At 47.4% G+C, this 16,992-nt stretch overlaps 1 protein-coding gene across 4 annotated transcripts in view; it reads right to left on the bottom strand.

Moving 5' to 3' along the window:
- Nucleotides 1-12,282, bottom strand: part of LOC140741940 (DDB1- and CUL4-associated factor 1-like) — an 83,042-nt gene extending 70,760 nt beyond the window's left edge. For 2 of the 4 annotated variants that reach the window (XM_073072532.1, XM_073072533.1), the window contains exon 1: nt 12,051-12,279. The gene's annotated coding sequence lies outside the window, so the exon portion shown is untranslated. Of the gene's footprint in view, nt 1-12,050 lie in introns of all 4 variants that reach the window. The other 2 variants (XM_073072530.1, XM_073072531.1) reach the window with 2 other exon arrangements.
- Between the last annotated feature and the right edge of the window lie 4,710 nt (nt 12,283-16,992).

The following is a 16,992-nucleotide window of genomic DNA, read 5'->3' as shown; positions in this document are numbered from 1 at the left end:
TTAACCCATGACCTCTAGCTGTAGTTCCACCCAACCTCAATAGAAAAAGCCTGTTTGCATTTACCATAATTTTGTATACCTCTAATCACCCCTCAATCTTCTACGTTCCAAGGAACAAGGCTGTAATCTATTCAATCTTTCCTTATAACTCAAGTCCTCCAGTCCCAGCAACATCTTTGTAAATTCTCTCTGCACTCTTTCAATCTTTCACCCTTGTTAACACCTTTCCTGTAGGTAGGTGACCAGAAGTGCACTCAATACTCCAAATTAGGCCTCACTACTGTCTTATGCAACTTCAACATAACACCCCATCTCCTGTATTGAATACTTAGATTTATGAAGGACATTCTGATCTTCCAGAGGACTATTTTGACCCTAGCAAACCTTTTGCTCTTAACATACCTGTAGAATCCCACTTCACCTTGTCTGCCAGGGTAACTTCATGCTTTCCTTCAGCCCTCCTGATTTAATTCTTAAGTGTCCTCTTGCATCACTCATACTCCATAAATACCTCATTTGTTCTTACCTGCCTATCTATACCTGCAATGCACTTTTTTTTCTTAACTTGAGCCTCAAGGTTTAGGTAACCAAGGTTTCACATCAGGTTTACCCTGATGAAGGGTCTCGGCCCGAAACGTCGACAGTGCTTCTCCTTATAGATACTGCCTGGCCTGCTGTGTTCCACCAGCATTTTGTGTGTGTTGTTTGAATTTCCAGCATCTGCAGATTTCCTCATGTTTGAACTTTACCTTTATTCTGACAGGCACATACTAGCTTTGTACCCTCAAAATTTCACTTCTGAAGGTCTCTTTTGCCAGAAAACAGCCCATTCCAAACCACACTTACCAGATTCTTTCTGATACCAACAAAATTGGCCTTTCTCCAATTTAGAATCTCAACCCATGGACCAGGTCTATACTTTTCCATATTTACTTTGCATCTAGTGATCATAATGCTATTACGGTAGTTTCAAAGTGTTCGCCTACACAAACTTCTGTCACCTGCCCTGTTGCATTCCCTATTAGCAGCTCAAAAACCGTGTACTCTCTGATTGGGACTTCTATGTACTGATTAAGGAAACTTTCCTGAACATATTTGATAAACTCTGCCCATCTAGTCCTTTTACAGTATGGAAGTCCCAGTCAATATGTGGAAAGTTAATATCACCTACTCTAACAACCTTGTTTTAGATTCTAGGTGTTACAGCATTTAATTCATGTAATATCTGAATATTACATATCCCTGTCCCACCACTGGTGACAGTTGAGTCACTGAAGAATCGAATTTTCTGACTTTTCTCCCTGAAGCTCAATGCACCATGCTATGTTAAAGCATGTTTAAACTCTTGAGTTTGATTCCCTTCCAGCAGTTCACAATACCTCTCCCAATGGAGCTTGTCATGCTTTTTCTCTATTTCAACAATGTTACAGGATATTTACCTGTTAAAGACAGTAAGTAACTCTCTAAATGCAAGCTGTTGCAAGATGATGCCACTGACGCCGCAGAATTCAACAAATTTGTGGGTCAGTTTTAGAGGTGAAATATCCTTGAATTCAAGTTTGTGCTTCATATTAGTTTAATTCTATTGGGTAAAAGCTTAATAGGAATGTTATCTGCATACAGAATCCTGTTTCACCAAGTTCAATTTAGTAAATTGGACATTGCTGCAATCAGTAAATAAACCATCACCAACCTGCAGGATGTATTAAACTGTCACCAACAGCTTGAATTAGCACATCAACTGTTAACACAATTTTGCTTCCCATGAAAGATGAAAATACAAAAAGTAATTTTTAAACACAAACAGTTCTGCAGATGCTGGAAATCCAGAGCAACACATACAAAATGCTGGAGAAACTCAGCAGGTCAGGCAGCATTTATGGAAATAAATAAAAGAGTTTTGGGCCAAGAACTGGAAAGGAAGGGGGGAGATGCCAAAATTAAAAGATTGGGGGGTGGGGAGAGGAGAGAAAGAGGAGAAGGAGGACAAGCTAGAAGGTGATAGATGAAGCAAAATGTGAGGAGGAGGGAGAGATGAAGTTGGGAGGTGGGGGGATACGTGGAAAAGGCAAAGGAGGAGGACGCTGAGAGGAGAGTGGACCATGGGAGAAAGGGAAAGAGGAGTGGCTTTGGGGAGATGATAGGCAGTTGATATGAGATAAGAGGCCAGAGTGGGGAACAGAAGAGAGAAGAGGGAGGAGAAAAATACCAGAACGAGAAATCAATGTTCACGCCTCAGGTTGGAGGCTGCCTAGATGGAATACAAGGTATTGCTCTTCCATCCTGAACATGGCCTTATAGTGGCAGAAGATCAGGCCATGTCAGAACAGATATGGGGGTAGGAATTGAAATGGTTGGACACAGTGAAATTCTGGTTTCTGTGGATGGAGTGGAGGTGAAAAAAGAAGTAATTTTTATTTATTTTTTTTTGCTGTGCTCAGTGTGGTACAACTGCAGACAGTGTAGGTTCTCAACAAGTCTCAGAATGGAAGATCAAATGAAACATGATGACTTAAGCACTAAAATGCTGTGGATGGTGGTAAAGATTTCAGGAGCAAGCCATAATCGCCCAATGCAAACATCACAATTTTGTCTTTGGCATTCTCATGATAGGCTTTGCTATCAATGGAAATAAATGCTTCTGGCCTCCCCTTCCTGTCAGCTGCCATCACCATGGACACTGAACTTACAAACTTTGGATGTTGGTGGGTACATTAATGCTGCTTCTTTACCAGTGTTTGGGACTGTTCTCCTGACAGTTGTCCCTAAAGGAATGTGCCAAATCAGGAGCCTGGATTTATGTCAATGTGCCAGTTTAATACAACTGAAGAACAATTCAAAGTTTCCAGTGTTGCCATGGATCTAGCATCACGTTCGAAAGTTCAGAGTAAATTTATTATCAAAATATGAATATGTCACCACATACATACTACTCTGTGGTTCATTTTTTTACAGGCATTCACCGTAGAACAAAGAAATACAATGGAATCAATGAAAAACTACACAGACTGACACACAACCTAAAGGAAGACAGATTGTGCAAATAAAAAATAAATAATAAGTAATACTGAGAACATGTGTTTTAGGGTCCTTGAAAGTGAGTCCACAGACAGAATTTTCTTCCCTGAAGGACATCAATTAAAAAGTTACACCTTAAGGCACTCACGACTATTACTTTCTCTACTTAAATTCCCAATTATTTTACAGACAATGAAACATCCTCAATTACTAACCAACTGGTGGGAGTATTCAAGGACGTTTTCAACCTCTCATTGCTACGGGCAGAAGCTCCCACTTGTTTCAAAAGGGCAACAATTATAGCAGTGCCAAAGAAGAATAAAGTGAGCTACCTTAATGACTATCGCCCAGTAGCACTCACATCGACAGTGATGAAATGCTTTGAGAGGTTGGTCATGACTAGACTGAACTCCTGTCTCAGCAACAACCTGGACCCACTGCAATTTGCCTATCGCCACAACAGGTCAACAGCAGATGCAATCTCAAGGGCTCTTCACATGGCCGCAGACCATCCAGACAACACAAACCTACGTCAGGATGCTGTTCATCGACTACAGCTCAGAATTTAATACCATCATTCCCACAATCCTGATTGAGAAGTTACAGAACATGGGCCTCTGTACATCCCTCTGCAAATGGATTCTTGACTTCCTAACCAGAAGGCCACAGTCTGTGCGGATTGGTAATAACACCTCCTGCTTGCTGATGATCAACAATGGGTGTGTGTTCAGCCCACTGCTCTACTCTATACATGACTGTGTGGATAGGCATAACTCGAATACCTAAAAATTTGCTGATGATACAACCATTGTTGGTAAAATCTCAGGTGGTGACGAGAGGGTGTACCCATGAGTGAGATATGCCAACTAGTGGAGTGGTGTCACAGCAACAACTTTGTAGTTAACATCAGTAAAACGAAAGAGTTGGTTGTGGACTTCAGGAAGGGTAAGACAAAGGAACACATACCAATCCTCATAAAGGGATCCGAAGTGGAGGGAGTGAGCAGTTTCAAGTTCCTGGGTGTCAAGATCTCTGAGGATCTAACTTGGTCCCAAAATGTTGATGCAGTTATAAAGGCAAGACAGTGACTATATTTCATTGGGAGTTTGAAGAGATTTGGTATGCCAACAGATACACTCAAAAACTTCTGTAGATGTACCATGGAGAGCATTCTGACAGGCTGCATCACTGTCTGGTATGGAGGGGCTACTGCACAGGACCGAAAGAGGCTACAGAGGTTGTAAATTAGTCTGCCTCAACTTATGTACTAGCCTACAAAGTATCCAGGACATCTTCAATGAGTGGAATCTCAGAAAGTCACTGTTCATTACTAAGGACCTCCAGCACCCAGGACATGCCCTTTTCTCACTGTTACCATCAGGTAGGAGGTACAGAAGCCTGAAGGCACACACTCAGTGATTCAGAAATAGCTTCTTCCCTTCTGCCATCCGATTCCTAAATGGACATTGAGCCCTTGAACACTACCTCGCCTTTTTAAAATATATTATTATTTTTATTTGCAATTTTTGATCTATTCAATATATATATATACTGTAATTTATTTATTATTTTCTTCTTCTACTACTATATTATACATAGCATTGCACTGCTGCTGCTAAGTTAACAAATTTCAGGACACACGTTGGTGATAACAAACCTGATTCTGATTGCTGTACTGAGAGTTGAACTTTGGATCTGGATCATTTGTCCATGCTCCTGTTTTACTTATCCAATAACACAAACTCTGCTGAGGCTGTGTCGTGTTGCAACAGACTTCAGCAGCATTATTTCTGACTTTCTTAAGTCAGGCCTAACATCACTAACAGTACGGCAAAAAGCCTGGTTCACAGCAAGAATTTCTCCTTTCACAAGATGGCTCAACCAGTGACAATGATTAAAACAAAAGCCTGACTGCTCAGGATACAGACAGCCAATGAGATGCAGCTTCTCACCCCCCCCCCCCTCCATTTCCCTCCCACTGGACTTGCTTGCTTTGTTTCAGTATGTGTTGTCAAACCTACTGTGCAGACCAGCAGCAATCTGGGACATATGCACCATGTATAAACTGCTACACTACCATCAGTTGGCTCATTTCCAACCAGACACTGGGGAAGTTGCCACACTTAACTGTAAGGCACAGGACAGCAGAGTCACTAAATTCCTATCAGCACAAGAAAACGACAGTTCTTTAGTTGAGCTCAGGGTACGTCCAGTAGTCAGCTACATGCGCTGATGAAATGGTTTGTCAGTTCACCTTTCATCAGCTTCTGAGCTGCAAGTAACAATGAAACGAAGGTCAACAGCGAACACTGGCAGGAGACACTCTTCTCTGCTTGGAACCTCACGCACCAACAATTGTTTCATGCCCCTCCTCCTGCTCAGTTGTTCACTGTAGAACAGCTTCACATAAAAAAAACAACAGTGGTAGTAGGGAGCAATTGCCTGCAGCCTGCTCCACATAATTAGATAAGATCACAAGTCAAGTCACCTTTCGTGTCTCACAAATACTCAAACCTTTTATGGTCTGAATACGGACCCATCACAAACTTGGATATATGTAGTGACAACCTCAACAACTTGCTGACACAGCTTACAAAACCCCGACACAATTGACTCACAGAGAAGCAGCCAGTGCAACCAGGTTAGCCCCCACCATCAGATCCAATCAAAACCCACTCCCCACCGTCAGATCCAATCAAAACCCACTCCCCACTGTCAGATCCAATCACAACCCAACGTCAGATCTAATCACAACCCACTCCCCACCGTCAGATCCAATCACAACCCACTTCCACCGCCAGATCCAATCACAACCCATTTCCACCGTCAGATCCAATCACAACCCACTTCCACCGTTAGATCCAATCAAAACCCCCACTCCCCATCGTCAGATCCAATGACAATCCCCTCCCCACCGTCAGATCCAATGACAACCACCTCCCCACTGTCAGATCCAATCAAAACCCCCACTCCCCACCGTCAGATCCAATCACAACCCACTCTCCACCGTCAGATCCGATCACAACCCACTTCCACCGTCAGATCCAATCACAACACACTCCCCAGCATCAGATCCAATCATAACCCCCACTCCCCACCATCAGATCCAATCATAACCCCCACTCCCCACCATCAGATCCAATCATAACCCCCACTCCCCAGCATCAGATCCAATCATAACCCCCACTCCTCACTGTCAGATCCAATCACAACCCCCACTCCCCAGCGTCAGATCCAATCACAACCCCCACTCCCCAGCATCAGATCCAATCACAACCCCCACTCCCCAGCATCAGACCCAATCATAACCCCCACTCCTCACTGTCAGATCCAATCACAACCCCCACTCCCCAGCATCAGACCCAATCACAACCCACTCTCCACCGTCAGATCCAATCATAACCCCCACTCCTCACTGTCAGATCCAATCACAACCCACTCCCCACCGTCAGATGCAATCACAACCCCCACTCCCCACCGTCAGATCCAATCACAAACCCCACTCCCCAGCGTCAGATCCGATCACAACCCCCACTCTCCACCGTCAGATCCGATCACAACCCACTCCCACCATCAGATCCGATCACAACCCACACTCCCATCAGATCCAACACACCCCACACTCCTCAGTCATATCCAATAACAACCCACTCCGCACCGTCAGATCCAATCAAAACCCACTCCCCACCATCAGATCCAATTACAACCCACTCCCACCATCAGATCCAATCTCAACCCACACTCCCATCAGATCCAACACACCCCACACTCCTCAGTCATATCCAATCACAACCCTCTTCCACCGTCAGATCCAATCAAAACCCACTCCCCACCATCAGATCCAATCACAACCCACTCCCCACCATCAGATCCAATCACAACCCCCACTCCTCACAATCAGATCCAATTATAACCCCCACTCCCCACAGTCAGATCCAATCACAAACCCCACTCCCCAGCATCAGATCCAATCACAACCCCCACTCCCCACCGTCAGATCCAATCACAACCCTCACTCCCCAGCGTCAGATCCGATCACAACCCCCACTCTCCACCGTCAGATCCGATCACAACCCACTCCCACCATCAGATCCGATCATAACCCACACTCCCATCAGATCCAACACACCCCACACTCCTCAGTCATATCCAATCACAACCCACTCCGCACCGTCAGATCCAATCAAAACCCACTCCCCACCATCAGATCCAATTACAACCCACTCCCACCATCAGATCCAATCTCAACCCACACTCCCATCAGATCCAACACACCCCACACTCCTCAGTCATATCCAATCACAACCCTCTTCCACCGTCAGATCCAATCAAAACCCACTCCCCACCATCAGATCCAATCACAACCCACTCCCCACCATCAGATCCAATCACAACCCCCACTCCCCACAGTCAGATCCAATTATAACCCCCACTCCCCACAGTCAGATCCAATCACAAACCCCACTCCCCAGCATCAGATCCAATCATAACCCCCACTCCCCACTGTCAGATCTAATCACAACCCACTCCCAACCGTCAGATCTAATCACAACCCCCACTCCCCACCTTCAGATCCAATCACAACCCACTCCCCACCGTAAGATCTAATCACAACCCCCACTCTGCACCATCAGATCCAATCACAACCCCCATTCCCCAATGACAGATCCAATCACAACCCACTCCCCAGCATCAGATCCAATCATAACCCCCACTCCCCACCGTCAGATCCAGTCTCAACCCCCACTCCCCAGCATCAGATCCAATCATAACCCCCACTCCTCACTGTCAGATCCAATCACAACCCACTTCCACCGTCAGATCCAATCACAACCCCCATTCCCCAATGACAGATCCAATCACAACCCACTCCCCAGCATCAGATCCAATCACAACCCCCACTCCCCAGCGTCAGATCCAATCACAACCCCCACTCCCCAGCGTCAGATCCAATCACAACCCCCACTCCCCAGCATCAGACCCAATCTCAACCCACTCCCCACCGTCAGATCCAATCACAACCCCCACTCCCCAGCAACAGATCCAATCATAACCCCCACTCTTCACTGTCAGATCCAATCACAACCCACTCCCCACAGTCAGATCCAATCACAACCCCCACTCCCCAGCATCAGATCCAATCATAACCCCCACTCCCCACTGTCAGATCTAATCACAACCCACTCCGCACCATCAGATCTAATCACAACCCCCACTCCGCACCATCAGATCCAATCACAACCCACTTCCACCGTCAGATCCAATCACAACCCCCATTCCCCAATGACAGATCCAATCACAACCCACTCCCCAGCATCAGATCCAATCATAACCCCCACTCCCCACCATCAGATCCAGTCTCAACCCCCACTCCCCAGCATCAGATCCAATCACAACCCCCACTCCCCAGCATCAGACCCAATCATAACCCCCTCCTCACTGTCAGATCCAATCACAACCCACTCTCCACCGTCAGATCCAATCACAACCCCCACTCCCCACCGTCAGATCCAATCACAACCCCCACTCCACACCGTCAGATTCAGTCTCAACCCCCACTCCCCAGCATCAGATCCAATCATAACCCCACTCCTCACTGTCAGATCCAATCACAACCCACTCCGCACCGTCAGATCCAATCAAAACCCACTCCGCACCGTCAGATCCAATCACAACCCTCTTCCACCGTCAGGTCCAATCAAAACCCACTCCCCACCATCAGATCCAATCACAACCCACTCCCCACCATCAGATCCAATCACAACCCCCACTCCCCACAGTCAGATCCAATCATAACCCCACTCCCCACAGTCAGATCCAATCACAACCCCCACTCCCCACCATCAGATCCAATCATAACCCCCACTCCCCACTGTCAGATCTAATCACAACCCACTCCCGTCAGATCTAATCACAACCCCCACTCCCCACCATCAGATCCAATCACAACCCACTCCCCACCGTCAGATCTAATCACAACCCCCACTCTGCACCATCAGATCCAATCACAACCCCCATTCCCCAATGACAGATCCAATCACAACCCACTCCCCAGCATCAGATCCAATCATAACCCCCACTCCCCACCGTCAGATCCAGTCTCAACCCCCACTCCCCAGCATCAGATCCAATCATAACCCCCACTCCTCACTGTCAGATCCAATCACATCCCACTTCCACCGTCAGATCCAATCACAACCCCCATTCCCCAATGACAGATCCAATCACAACCCCCACTCCCCAGCGTCAGATCCAATCACAACCCCCACTCCCCAGCATCAGACCCAATCACAACCCACTCTCCCACCGTCAGATCCAATCACAACCCCCACTCCACACCGTCAGATTCAGTCTCAACCCCCACTCCCCAGCATCAGATCCAATCATAACCCCCACTCCCCACTGTCAGATCTAATCACAACCCACTCCCCACCATCAGATCTAATCACAACCCCCACTCCGCACCATCAGATCCAATCACAACCCACTTCCACCGTCAGATCCAATCACAACCCCCATTCCCCAATGACAGATCCAATCACAACCCACTCCCCAGCATCAGATCCAATCATAACCCCCACTCCCCACCATCAGATCCAGTCTCAACCCCCACTCCCCACCATCAGATCCAATCACAACACCCACTCCCCAGCATCAGACCCAATCATAACCCCCACTCCTCACTGTCAGATCCAATCACAACCCACTCTCCACCGTCAGATCCAATCACAACCCCCACTCCCCAGCATCAGATCCAATCATAACCCCCACTCCCCACCGTCAGATCCAATCACAACCCCCACTCCACACCGTCAGATTCAGTCTCAACCCCCACTCCCCAGCATCAGATCCAATCATAACCCCACTCCTCACTGTCAGATCCAATCACAACCCACTCCCCACAGTCAGATCCAATCACAACCCCCACTCCCCAGCATCTGATCCAATCACAACCCCCACTCCCCACCGTCAGATCCAATCACAACCCACACCCCCACTCCCCACCGTCAGATCCAATCACAACCCACACCCCCACTCCCCACCGTCAGATCCAATCAAAACCCACTCCCCACCGTCAGATCCAATCACAACCCCCACTCCCCAGCATCAGACCCAATCATAACCCCCACTCCTCACTGTCAGATCCAATCACAACCCACTCCCACTGTCAGATCCAATCAAAACCCACTCCCCACCGTCAGATCTAATCACAACCCACACCTCCACTCCCCACCATCAGATCCAATCACAACCCACACCTCCACTCCCCACCGTCAGATCCAATCACAACCCACAGCCCCACTCCCCACCGTCAGATCCAATCAAAACCCACTCCCCACCGTCAGATCTAATCACAACCCCCACTCCGCACCGTCAGATCCATTCACAACCCACTCCCACCGTCAGATCCAATCAAAACCCACTCCCCGCCGTCAGATCCAATCACAACCCACTCCCCACTGTCAGATCCAATCACAACCCACTCCCCACCATCAGATCCAATCACAACCCACTTCCACCGTCAGATCCTATCACAACTCCCACTCCCCACCGTCAGATCCAATCACAACCCCCACTCCCCAGCATCAGATCCAATCATAACCCCCACTCCTCACTGTCAAATCCAATCACAACCTACTCTCCACCGTCAGATCCAATCACAACCCCCACTCCCCAGCATCAGATCCAATCACAACCCCCACTCCCCACCGTCAGATCCAGTCTCAACCCCCACTCCCCAGCATCAGATCCAATCATAACCCCAACTCCCCACCGTCAGATCCAATCAAAACCCCCAGTCCCCACGGTCAGATCTAATCACAATCCACACCCCACCGTCAGATCTAATCACAACCCCCACTCCGCACCATCAGACCCAATCACAACCCACTCCCCAGCGTCAGATCCAAAAAACCCACTCTCCACCGTCAGATCTAATCACAACCCCCACTCCCCAGCATCAGACCCAATCATAACCCCCACTCCTCAATGTCAGATCCAATCAAAACACACTCTCCACCGTCAGATCTAATCACAACCCCCACTCCCCAGCATCAGACCCAATCATAAACCCCACTCCCCACTGTCAGATCTAATCACAACCCACTGCCCACCGTCAGATCCAATCACAACCCACTCCCCAGCGTCAGATCCAATCATAACCCCCACTCCCCACCGTCAGATCCAGTCTCAACCCCCACTCCCCAGCATCAGATCCAATCATAACCCCCACTCCTCACTGTCAGATCCAATCACAACCCACTCCCCACTGTCAGATCCAATCACAACCCACTCCCCACTGTCAGATCCAATCACAACCCACTCCCCACCAACAGATCATCAGATCCAATCAAAACCCACTCCCTACTGTCAAATCCAATCACAACCCACTTCCCACCGACAGATCCAGTCACAACCCACTCCCCACCGACAGATCCAATCACAACCCACTCCCACCGTCAGATCCAATCACAACCCACTCCCCACCGACAGATCCAATCACAACCCACTCCCACCGTCAGATCCAATCACAACCCACTCCCCACCGACAGATCCAATCACAACCCACTCCCCATCGACAGATCCAATCACAACCCACTCCCACCGTCAGATCCAATCACAACCCACTCCTCACCGACAGATCCAATGACAATCCACACTCCCACCGTAGATCCAATCACAACCCCCACTCCCACCGTCAGATCCAATCACAACCCCCAATTCCCACCGTCTTATCCAATCACAACCCACTCCCACCGTCACATCCCCATGCCCTCTTTCCCCCCTCACAGACTCAACTCCCAAACTCCAGGTCTCGACAACATACAGAGCGCCCACCGACATCCCAGGTTCCTACCCTCCTGCCCCTTCTCCAGATCCACTCTCTAAGACCCCGCCTCCACTTCCACTTCCCTCATTCCGCTAGGCTTTACCTCCCTGTCCCGTCCCTCCCTCTCTCTGACGACCCTGGCCGTGCTCAAGACTCGGCCGGCCGCCACTCGCAGCCACGTGTTGTCCCGGCTTGTGTTTACCAGCTGCCCGTCCTCGCCAGGCCTCGCCGCCTCCCCCTCTGCCGCGGGCAGCTTGCAGCCCCGGCGACCGCTTGTCTGGGCCCTTGTCGTGACGCCGTACTCCGAGCCAAGCCCTGCCGTTCTTCGTTTCCGTGCAGCTACCGCTCACCTCGCTTGCCGACACCGAGCACACCTCGGTGTCAGACCCAGGACCCAGCCACCGCGCTCTCTCACACACACACACCAAGTAATGGCGGCGGCTTGCGTCCTGACGTAAGCTCGTTCACGAGCTGAGCTTTCTGGGAGATGTAGTCCGAGTGTATTGCAGCGCATATGTTTTAGAAGTATCCTCACCATGTGGAAATTACGTTTGTGTGGCTTCTCTAGGATTATAAATGTAAGAGCAGTGAGACGGTGGATTTTCTCATAATCTTCTTAAATCCGGAGCTCTCCAATTAGAAGTGCTCTGTTATTTAGTTAATTAAAGCTTGGCTATCCTCTCTTGTATATGTGGAAGACTATTTGAATAAAAATGCGTGAGTGCTCCTTGAAATCTTGGCCACAAATTATCTTCTCCCAAAGTAATTTTTAAAAATCGCGCCAAAATCTTAATGCAAAGACATTGAGGGGAGCAAGTCGTCTTCTTTAAGTTCAGGTAAGGCGCCAGCAGACTGCGCTGATCTTCTGCCAGGAATGCGAGGTTTATTGATGGATTTCCGTGCATCTGGAAAGCCATGACTTGGGGGATAGTCATTGTGGCTTCATATATGTGATCCTGTCTCACAAAGTTGTTGGAGTTTTTTGAAGAGGTGACGAAGGTAGTTGATGTGGGATGGTCAAAAAAACAGATTTTTGAATTATGAAGAAATTAAATTACAGAACGGTTCTCAGGAATACAACCTTTGCATAACTCAGGGACTGCCTAGATATATTAATAGTTTTTAACTTTGTACAGGGCAAAATTTCCAGATTTGCAGATGGCATAAAAATAGGAGCTATGATAAACTGCGAAGGGAGCAGTAGAAGACCTTGTGGAGAAACAAGGTTGGTGGAATAACTGGCAAATTTAATGTTGAGAAATGTGAAGTGTTTTATGAGAACAATTCCAAAAAGGGATACAATAACAGAGAGATCTGTGGGTGAATAAATGTGGTTCTTTAAATCTCTGACTGGGTAGATTGAGAAAGTGGTTAAAACAAACATGCAGGATAGTGGATTTATATACAAATAAAATACAGGTCATGCCCTCCCCTCGCTACTGCCATCCGACAGGAGGTACTGAAGCTTCAGGTCCCACGCCACCAGGTTTAGGAATGCCCTCCCCTCGCTACTGCCATCCGACAGGAGGTACTGAAGCTTCAGGTCCCACGCCACCAGGTTTAGGAATGCCCTCCCCTCGCTACTGCCATCCGACAGGAGGTACTGAAGCTTCAGGTCCCCCGCCACCAGGTTTAGGAATGGTTATTGTCCTTATTTTTCCCAATGGCATTTATCTTCAATTATGTATTTTTTCATAAATTCTATATTTCTCTTTTCCCTGTAAATGCTTGCAAGAAATGGGTGTAGTAGTGAGCACAATGATTTACAGCTCCAGCAAAGTCAATTGGGGTTCAATTCCCACCACTGTCTGTAAAGAGTTTGTATGTTTGCCCCATGAATGTGTGGATATCCTGTAGTGGATAAGTTAAATGACTACCGATATGGAAACTCTGGGATAGAAATTCACAGGCCCGAGTTCAAATCCCAACATGGTAGCTGTTGTTGGATTGGGGTATAGAAGAGAATTGTTTTAACGACAGACGATGTGGTCAATGGGTTAAGGTGATGCACTGCTCATCCATTGTGCATACCACTCGTAGGTTTGAATTTGTTAGGCAATAAATTACCCTACAACCATCAAGCTCCTGAACCACCATGGATAACTTCACTCACCAATACTCTGTACTGATTCTGCCATCTAATGTTTCAGTTTCAAAACCATTTGGAATTTGTGTTCTCAGTATTATTTTATTTGCACAGTTTGTCTTCATATTTTATCTCAGAATATTGTTGGAGTGTTTTAGGGGTTGACACATATAGCAGACAACTTCAGCACTTGACTTCTGCCACCAGTCTTCAAATATTAATATGAACTGTGCATTAAATCAAAAATACAGCTGTGAACAATGGGTTCCAAGAACTGTGATCCGCAGTTAATTGGAAGACCAGACAACGCTGATTTAAATTCAATATTAGGGTGTTTGTGGATGGGTACAAAGAGGGAAGAGTGAAAGTTGTGCGTAGTTCAAAGGAAGCATTATAAATCTCGAATTGTCCTGAATTGCTCTTTGATCTTTACCATATAAATGTCATGTAGTGTTGGGTCAAGGAGACCTTTTGCCCTGAAAGGGTCTCAATATGATGCCAGCTGTGTCTCATTTTGTCCAGTAAAGAGACTACTTCACGTCTGCCAGTATTTCTCTCTGGAGACCTTGTTAATGCGGCAACAAATATTGACAACACCAAATATTTCAATGTGGTAGTGTCACTCAGCAACTCTGTGGCTGCAAGAGTGGTGAGTCTACTAGAACACCTGCCTGAACACGATAAATACCGATCTCTGAAAACTCACCTTTTACGGACTTTTGCACCAAACAGTTGCTCTCCTTGCCCGGTCTTGGCGATGGTAAGCCGTCAGAGCTAATGGATCACATGCTGTCTCTCCTGGGAAATCACCACCCTTGTTTTATCTTTAAAGAACTCTACATGCAGCAAACATCTGATCAAGTTTACATAGTCCTCGCTAATACACCCGTGAAGGACTATAGGAAGCTTGCTAAAATGGCTGATAGTCCACACTTAGCCAGGCAGCAGTGCATCATTCCTTCTCCTTTCTCTGCCTCAGTAAGCCCGGTCAGCAAGGCCCCCAATGAGAGGATGGCCGTGACTGCGAAACAGAGCCTGCCGAGTCTGTGTTTTTACCGCGCTCACTTTGGTCAGAACACCAGGAAGTGTCGACCGTCTTGCATCTTCGACAGTGTCAGCACATTGGGACATCAGAGATCTGTGAACACTGGGTTCCAGCTGCCAGAGTCGTCTATTGTTCATTACATTTCAGGGTGATGCTTCCTGTGTGACACAGGTGAGTGTGCTACCGGCATCGTCTATTGATGAGAAGGCAAAGAGCAACAAAACCACACTGGAGGCCGCCAACGGCAGCAGGATCCAGACTTACGGGATATGATGGGTGATGCTCTGCTTCAGTGGGTGACATTACACATGGGACTTGGTACTAGTTATAGTGGCCAGACCTCTGCTCGCTTCAGATTTCCCGTGTGCCCGAAGTCTGTTAGTTGATCCTAAGAACTACTGGCTTGTGGATGTCAAGGACTTTGGGTTGTTACCCTGCTCCCCCAGTAAGTTCTCTACAACTGAGTCAAGCGCATGCACCACCACATGCCGAGACCCTTTGTTTCACGGCCCGAAACGTTGACTGTGCTTCTCCCTATAGATGCTGCCTGGCCTGCTGTGTTCCACCAGCATTTTGTGTGTGTTGTTGTTTGAATTTCCAGCATCTGCAGATTTCCTTGTGTTTGTTCATACCATCAAGTTGGAGGCTACCCAGACAGAATATAAGGTGTTGCTCTTCCAACCTGTAAGTTTTTTGGGGTCATCCACTGTATCCCATATCATGTGCCCTGGATCTGGCCTCCTGTAAATTGGTAGGACCCGACATAGATTGGGAGACTGCTTTGCCGAGCACCTACACTCTGTCTGCCAGAAAAAGTGGGGTCTCCCAGTGACCACCATTTTCAATTCTACTTCCCATTCTCAGTCAGTCCACGGCCTCCTCTCCTGCCCTGATGAGGCCACACTCTGGCTATATAATGTTTGGGTAGCCTCCAATCTGATGATATGAACATCAATTTCTCGAACTTCCAGTAATTGCCCTCCTCTTCTCCTTCACCATCCCCATTTCCCTCTCTCACCTTATCTCCTTACCTACTCAGCCCCTCCCCTTCCCTTCCTTCCATGGTCTTCTACCCTCTCCTATCAGATTTCCCCTTCTCCAACCCTTTATCACTTTCACCAATCAACTTCCCAGCTCTTTACTTCATCCCTCCACCCTCTCCCAGTTTCACCTATCGCCTGCTACCTCGTACTTCTTTCTCCCTTCCCCCCCGCCTTCTTCAGCTGCCCTGTGGTTTCTTTTTTCCAGTCCTGATGAAGGGTCTCAGTCCAAAACATCAACTGTTTACTCTTTTCCATCGAAGCTGCCTGGCCTACTGAGTTCTTCCAGCATTTTGTGTGATTTCCAGCATCTTCAGATTTTCTCTTGTGTGTGATTTGACCCCTAAACACGTGCTTGACTGGTCAGTAGACATGACTAGGGCATTTGATGATACCAAACAAGGTTTTCCAATGTGTTCCTGTTGGTGCACTTGATTCTCAGTGCACCTAAGGCCGTTACTACTGACTAGGCCGTGGGTGTTGTGCAGGAGCAGTTGGCCAGAGGCGTGTGGCAGCCAATCGCCTTCTTCAGCCGGCAGCTCCATACCTTTGAAAGGAAGTACAGCACATTTGACTGTGAGCTTCTCAGTCTCTAACTGTCTGTCTGCTACTTCCGTTTTCTTCTAGCAGGTCACCATTTCACAGTGTTTGTTGACCATGAGCCCCTTGTGCGTGTAATTAGTCAAAATATCAGACCCTTGGTATACATAGCAGCAACGCCAACAGGACTATATATCCGAGTTCTCAAAAGATAAACAACTCCCTAGTAGTTTGTCTAGACTAATTGTTAATCCTCTTGTTAGACACACTTTGCTTAGTTTAGGAAATTTTATGGTTTTTATGGTTTTTCCCTTTCTAGTCCTATCTTACATAATCACCTTTTTTTTTAACCTACTATGTATGATTCAACATTCTATTATTGGTATAGGAAGGGCATTAGACATTTTGAAGATCTTTTTATCGATAATCGCTT

This window comes from Hemitrygon akajei, chromosome 19 (genome assembly GCF_048418815.1).
Source record: "Hemitrygon akajei chromosome 19, sHemAka1.3, whole genome shotgun sequence".
Taxonomy (NCBI): Eukaryota; Metazoa; Chordata; class Chondrichthyes; order Myliobatiformes; family Dasyatidae; genus Hemitrygon; species Hemitrygon akajei.
This window is presented reverse-complemented; position numbering and strand designations above follow the sequence as displayed.